This window comes from Stomoxys calcitrans, chromosome 2, assembly GCF_963082655.1.
Source record: "Stomoxys calcitrans chromosome 2, idStoCalc2.1, whole genome shotgun sequence".
NCBI lineage: Eukaryota > Metazoa > Arthropoda > Insecta > Diptera > Muscidae > Stomoxys > Stomoxys calcitrans.
In genome coordinates this window covers 151,916,453-151,923,538 of record NC_081553.1, presented here as the reverse complement: position 1 = coordinate 151,923,538, position 7,086 = coordinate 151,916,453, and positions in this window count along the sequence as shown.

Sequence of the window (7,086 nt, the reverse complement as noted above, 5' to 3'; positions counted from 1 at the left end):
AGATTATTTTTAGGTTGGGTCATTCTGGAAGTGACTTGTGCGGATGGAATATGTAATTTTCGTTTTTCTCGGAAACGACTTAAGCGATTTGCAATCGGATTGATTCATTTGAAAGCCAATAATAATATCTACAATTCCATACTGGTTTTGTCTACCTAGCACTTACCGTTTCCGAGATATTGATTATTTTTAGGTTTGGTCATTCTGGAAGTAACTTGTGCAGATGGAATATGTAATTTTCGTTTTTCTCGGAAACGACTTAAGCGATTTGCAATCGGATTGATTCATTTGAAAGCCAATAATAATATCTACAATTCCATACTGGTTTTGTCTACCTAGCACTCACAGTTTCCGAGATATAGAATATTTTTATGTTGGTTCATTCTGGAAGTGACTTGTGCGGATGGAATATGTAATTTTCGTTTTTCTCGCAAACGACTTAAGCGATTTGCAATCGGATTGATTCATTTGAAAGCCAATAATAATATTTACAATTCCATACTGGTTTTGTCTACCTAGTACTCACAGTTTCCGAGATATAGAATAATTTTATGTTGGTTCATTCTGGAAGTGACTTGTGCGGATGCAATATGTAATTTTCGTTTTTCTCGGAAACGACTTAAGCGATTTGCAATCGGATTGATTCATTTGAAAGCCAATAATAATATCTACAATTCCATACTGGTTTTGTCAACCTAGCACTCACAGTTTCCAAGATATAGAATAATTGTATGTTGGTTCATTCTGGAAGTGACTTGTGCGGATGGAATATGTAATTTTCGTTTTTCTCGGAAACGACTTAAGCGATTTACAATCGGATTGATTCATTTGAAAGCCAATAATAATATCTACAATTCCATACTGGTTTTGTCAACCTAGCACTCACAGTTTCCGAGATATAGTATAATTTTATGTTGGTTCATTCTGGAAGTGACTTGTGCGGATGGAATATGTAATTTTCGTTTTTCTCGGAAACGACTTAAGCGATTTGCAATTGGATTGATTTGTTTGAAAGCCAATAATAATATCTACAATTCAATACTGGTGATGTCTACCTAGCACTCACCGTTTCCGAGTTATAGATTATTTTATGTTGGGTCATTCTGGAAGTGACTTAGCACTAGCACTTACCGTTTCCGAGATATTGATTATTTTTAGGTTTGGTCATTCTGGAAGTGACTTGTGCGGATGGAATATGTAATTTTCGTTTTTCTCGCAAACGACTTAAGCGATTTGCAATCGGATTGATTCATTTGAAAGCCAATAATAATATCTACAATTCCATACTGGTTTTGTCAACCTAGCACTCAGAGTTTCCAAGATATAGAATAATTGTATGTTGGTTCATTCTGGAAGTGACTTGTGCGGATGGAATATGTAATTTTCGTTTTTCTCGGAAACGACTTAAGCGATTTGCAATCGGATTGATTCATTTGAAAGCCAATAATAATATCTACAATTCCATACTGGTTTTTTCTACCTAGCACTGACAGTTTCCGAGATATAGTATAATTTTATGTTGGTTCATTCTGGAAGTGACTTGTGCGGATGGAATATGTAATTTTCGTTTTTCTCGGAAACGACTTAAGCGATTTGCAATTGGATTGATTTGTTTGAAAGCCAATAATAATATCTACAATTCAATACTGGTTATGTCTACCTAGCACTTACCGTTTCCGAGTTATAGATTATTTTATGTTGGGTCATTCTGGAAGTGACTTGTATGGATGGAATATGTAATTTTCAATTTTCTCGGAAACGACTTAAGCGATTTGCAATCGGATTGATTCATTTGAAAGCCAATAATAATATCTACAATTCAATACTGGTTTTGTCAATCTAGCTCTTACCGTTTCCGAGATATAGATTATTTTTAGGTTGGGTCATTCTGGAAGTGACTTGTGCGGATGGAATATGTAATTTTCGTTTTTCTCGGAAACGACTTAAGCGATTTGCAATCGGATTGATTCATTTGAAAGCCAATAATAATATCTACAATTCCATACTGGTTTTGTCTACCTAGCACTTACCGTTTCCGAGATATTGATTATTTTTAGGTTTGGTCATTCTGGAAGTAACTTGTGCAGATGGAATATGTAATTTTCGTTTTTCTCGGAAACGACTTAAGCGATTTGCAATCGGATTGATTCATTTGAAAGCCAATAATAATATCTACAATTCCATACTGGTTTTGTCTACCTAGCGCTCACAGTTTCCGAGATATAGAATATTTTTATGTTGGTTCATTCTGGAAGTGACTTGTGCGGATGGAATATGTAATTTTCGTTTTTCTCGCAAACGACTTAAGCGATTTGCAATCGGATTGATTCATTTGAAAGCCAATAATAATATTTACAATTCCATACTGGTTTTGTCTACCTAGTACTCACAGTTTCCGAGATATAGAATAATTTTATGTTGGTTCATTCTGGAAGTGACTTGTGCGGATGCAATATGTAATTTTCGTTTTTCTCGGAAACGACTTAAGCGATTTGCAATCGGATTGATTCATTTGAAAGCCAATAATAATATCTACAATTCCATACTGGTTTTGTCAACCTAGCACTCACAGTTTCCAAGATATAGAATAATTGTATGTTGGTTCATTCTGGAAGTGACTTGTGCGGATGGAATATGTAATTTTCGTTTTTCTCGGAAACGACTTAAGCGATTTACAATCGGATTGATTCATTTGAAAGCCAATAATAATATCTACAATTCCATACTGGTTTTGTCAACCTAGCACTCACAGTTTCCGAGATATAGTATAATTTTATGTTGGTTCATTCTGGAAGTGACTTGTGCGGATGGAATATGTAATTTTCGTTTTTCTCGGAAACGACTTAAGCGATTTGCAATTGGATTGATTTGTTTGAAAGCCAATAATAATATCTACAATTCAATACTGGTGATGTCTACCTAGCACTCACCGTTTCCGAGTTATAGATTATTTTATGTTGGGTCATTCTGGAAGTGACTTGTATGGATGGAATATGTAATTTTCAATTTTCTCGGAAACGACTTAAACGATTTGCAATCGGATTGATTCATTTGAAAGCCAATAATAATATCTACAATTCAATACTAGTTTTGTCAATCTAGCTCTTACCGTTTCCGAGATATAGATTATTTTTAGGTTGGGTCATTCTGGAAGTGACTTGTGCGGATGGAATATGTAATTTTCGTTTTTCTCGGAAACGACTTAAGCGATTTGCAATCGGATTGATTCATTTGAAAGCCAATAATAATATCTACAATTCCATACTGGTTTTGTCTACCTAGCACTTACCGTTTCCGAGATATTGATTATTTTTAGGTTTGGTCATTCTGGAAGTAACTTGTGCAGATGGAATATGTAATTTTCGATTTTCTCGGAAACGACTTAAGCGATTTGAAATCGGATTGATTCATTTGAAAGCCAATAATAATATCTACAATTCCATACTGGTTTTGTCTACCTTGGTCTTACCGTTTCCGAGATATAGATTATTTTTAGGTTGGGTCATTCTGGAAGTGACTTGTGTGGATGGAATATGTAATTTTCGATTTTCTCGGAAACGTCTTAAGCGATTTGCAATCGAATTGATTCATTTGAAAGCCAATAATAATATCTACAATGCAATACTGGTTATGTCTACCTAGCACTTACCGTTTCCGAGTTATAGATTATTTTATGTTGGGTCATTCTGAAAGTGACTTGTGCGGATTGGGTCATTCTGGAAGTGACTTGTGCGGATGGAATATGTAATTTTCGTTTTTCTCGGAAACGACTTAAGCGATTTGCAATCGGATTGATTCATTTGAAAGCCAATAATAATATTTACAATTCCATACTGGTTTTGTCTACCTAGTACTCACAGTTTCAGAGATATAGAATAATTTTATGTTGGTTCATTCTGGAAGTGACTTGTGCGGATGCAATATGTAATTTTCGTTTTTCTCGGAAACGACTTAAGCGATTTGCAATCGGATTGATTCATTTGAAAGCCAATAACAATATTTACAATTCCATACTGGTTTTGTCTACCTAGTACTCACAGTTTCAGAGATATAGAATAATTTTATGTTGGTTCATTCTGGAAGTGACTTGTGCGGATGCAATATGTAATTTTCGTTTTCCTCGGAAACGACTTAAGCGATTTGCAATCGGTTTGATTCATTTGAAAGCCAATAACAATATCTACAATTCCATACTGGTTTTGTCTACCTAGCTCTTACCGTTTCCGAGATATAGATTATTTTTAGGTTGGGTCATTCTGGAAGTGACTTGTATGGATGGAATATGTAATTTTCGATTTTCTCGGAAACGGCTTAAGCGATTTGCAATCGGATTGATTCATTTGAAAGCCAATAATAATATCTACAATTCAATACTGGTTTTGTCAATCTAGCTCTTACCGTTTCCGAGATATAGATTATTTTTAGGTTGGGTCATTCTGGAAATGACTTGTGCGGATGGAATATGTAATTTTCGTTTTTCTCGGAAACGACTTAAGCGATTTGCAATCGGATTGATTCATTTGAAAGCCAATAATAATATTTACAATTCCATACTGGTTTTGTCTACCTAGCACTTACCGTTTCCGAGATATTGATTATTTTTAGGTTTGGTCATTCTGGAAGTGACTTGTGCGGATGGAATATGTAATTTTCGTTTTTCTCGGAAACGACTTAAGCGATTTGCAATCGGATTGATTCATTTGAAAGCCAATAATAATATCTACAATTCCATACTGGTTTTGTCTACCTAGCACTTACCGTTTCCGAGATATAGATTATTTTTAGGTTGGGTCATTCTGGAAGTGACTTGTGCGGATGGAATATGTAATTTTCGTTTTTCTCGGAAACGACTTAAGCGATTTGCAATCGGATTGATTCATTTGAAAGCCAATAATAATATCTACAATTCCATACTGGTTTTGTCTACCTAGCACTTACCGTTTCCGAGATATTGATTATTTTTAGGTTTGGTCATTCTGGAAGTAACTTGTGCAGATGGAATATGTAATTTTCGTTTTTCTCGGAAACGACTTAAGCGATTTGCAATCGGATTGATTCATTTGAAAGCCAATAATAATATCTACAATTCCATACTGGTTTTGTCTACCTAGCACTCACAGTTTCCGAGATATAGAATATTTTTATGTTGGTTCATTCTGGAAGTGACTTGTGCGGATGGAATATGTAATTTTCGTTTTTCTCGCAAACGACTTAAGCGATTTGCAATCGGATTGATTCATTTGAAAGCCAATAATAATATTTACAATTCCATACTGGTTTTGTCTACCTAGTACTCACAGTTTCCGAGATATAGAATAATTTTATGTTGGTTCATTCTGGAAGTGACTTGTGCGGATGGAATATGTAATTTTCGTTTTCCTCGGAAACGACTTAAGCGATTTGCAATCGGTTTGATTCATTTGAAAGCCAATAACAATATCTACAATTCCATACTGGTTTTGTCTACCTAGCTCTTACCGTTTCCGAGATATAGATTATTTTTAGGTTGGGTCATTCTGGAAGTGACTTGTATGGATGGAATATGTAATTTTCGATTTTCTCGGAAACGGCTTAAGCGATTTGCAATCGGATTGATTCATTTGAAAGCCAATAATAATATCTACAATTCAATACTGGTTTTGTCAATCTAGCTCTTACCGTTTCCGAGATATAGATTATTTTTAGGTTGGGTCATTCTGGAAGTGACTTGTGCGGATGGAATATGTAATTTTCGTTTTTCTCGGAAACGACTTAAGCGATTTGCAATCGGATTGATTCATTTGAAAGCCAATAATAATATTTACAATTCCATACTGGTTTTGTCTACCTAGCACTTACCGTTTCCGAGATATTGATTATTTTTAGGTTTGGTCATTCTGGAAGTGACTTGTGCGGATGGAATATGTAATTTTCGTTTTTCTCGGAAACGACTTAAGCGATTTGCAATCGGATTGATTCATTTGAAAGCCAATAATAATATCTACAATTCCATACTGGTTTTGTCTACCTAGCACTTACCGTTTCCGAGATATAGATTATTTTTAGGTTGGGTCATTCTGGAAGTGACTTGTGCGGATGGAATATGTAATTTTCGTTTTTCTCGGAAACGACTTAAGCGATTTGCAATCGGATTGATTCATTTGAAAGCCAATAATAATATCTACAATTCCATACTGGTTTTGTCTACCTAGCACTTACCGTTTCCGAGATATTGATTATTTTTAGGTTTGGTCATTCTGGAAGTAACTTGTGCAGATGGAATATGTAATTTTCGTTTTTCTCGGAAACGACTTAAGCGATTTGCAATCGGGTTGATTCATTTGAAAGCCAATAATAATATCTACAATTCCATACTGGTTTTGTCTACCTAGCACTCACAGTTTCCGAGATATAGAATATTTTTATGTTGGTTCATTCTGGAAGTGACTTGTGCGGATGGAATATGTAATTTTCGTTTTTCTCGCAAACGACTTAAGCGATTTGCAATCGGATTGATTCATTTGAAAGCCAATAATAATATTTACAATTCCATACTGGTTTTGTCTACCTAGTACTCACAGTTTCCGAGATATAGAATAATTTTATGTTGGTTCATTCTGGAAGTGACTTGTGCGGATGCAATATGTAATTTTCGTTTTTCTCGGAAACGACTTAAGCGATTTGCAATCGGATTGATTCATTTGAAAGCCAATAATAATATCTACAATTCCATACTGGTTTTGTCAACCTAGCACTCACAGTTTCCAAGATATAGAATAATTGTATGTTGGTTCATTCTGGAAGTGACTTGTGCGGATGGAATATGTAATTTTCGTTTTTCTCGGAAACGACTTAAGCGATTTACAATCGGATTGATTCATTTGAAAGCCAATAATAATATCTACAATTCCATACTGGTTTTGTCAACCTAGCACTCACAGTTTCCGAGATATAGTATAATTTTATGTTGGTTCATTCTGGAAGTGACTTGTGCGGATGGAATATGTAATTTTCGTTTTTCTCGGAAACGACTTAAGCGATTTGCAATTGGATTGATTTGTTTGAAAGCCAATAATAATACCTACAATTCAATACTGGTGATGTCTA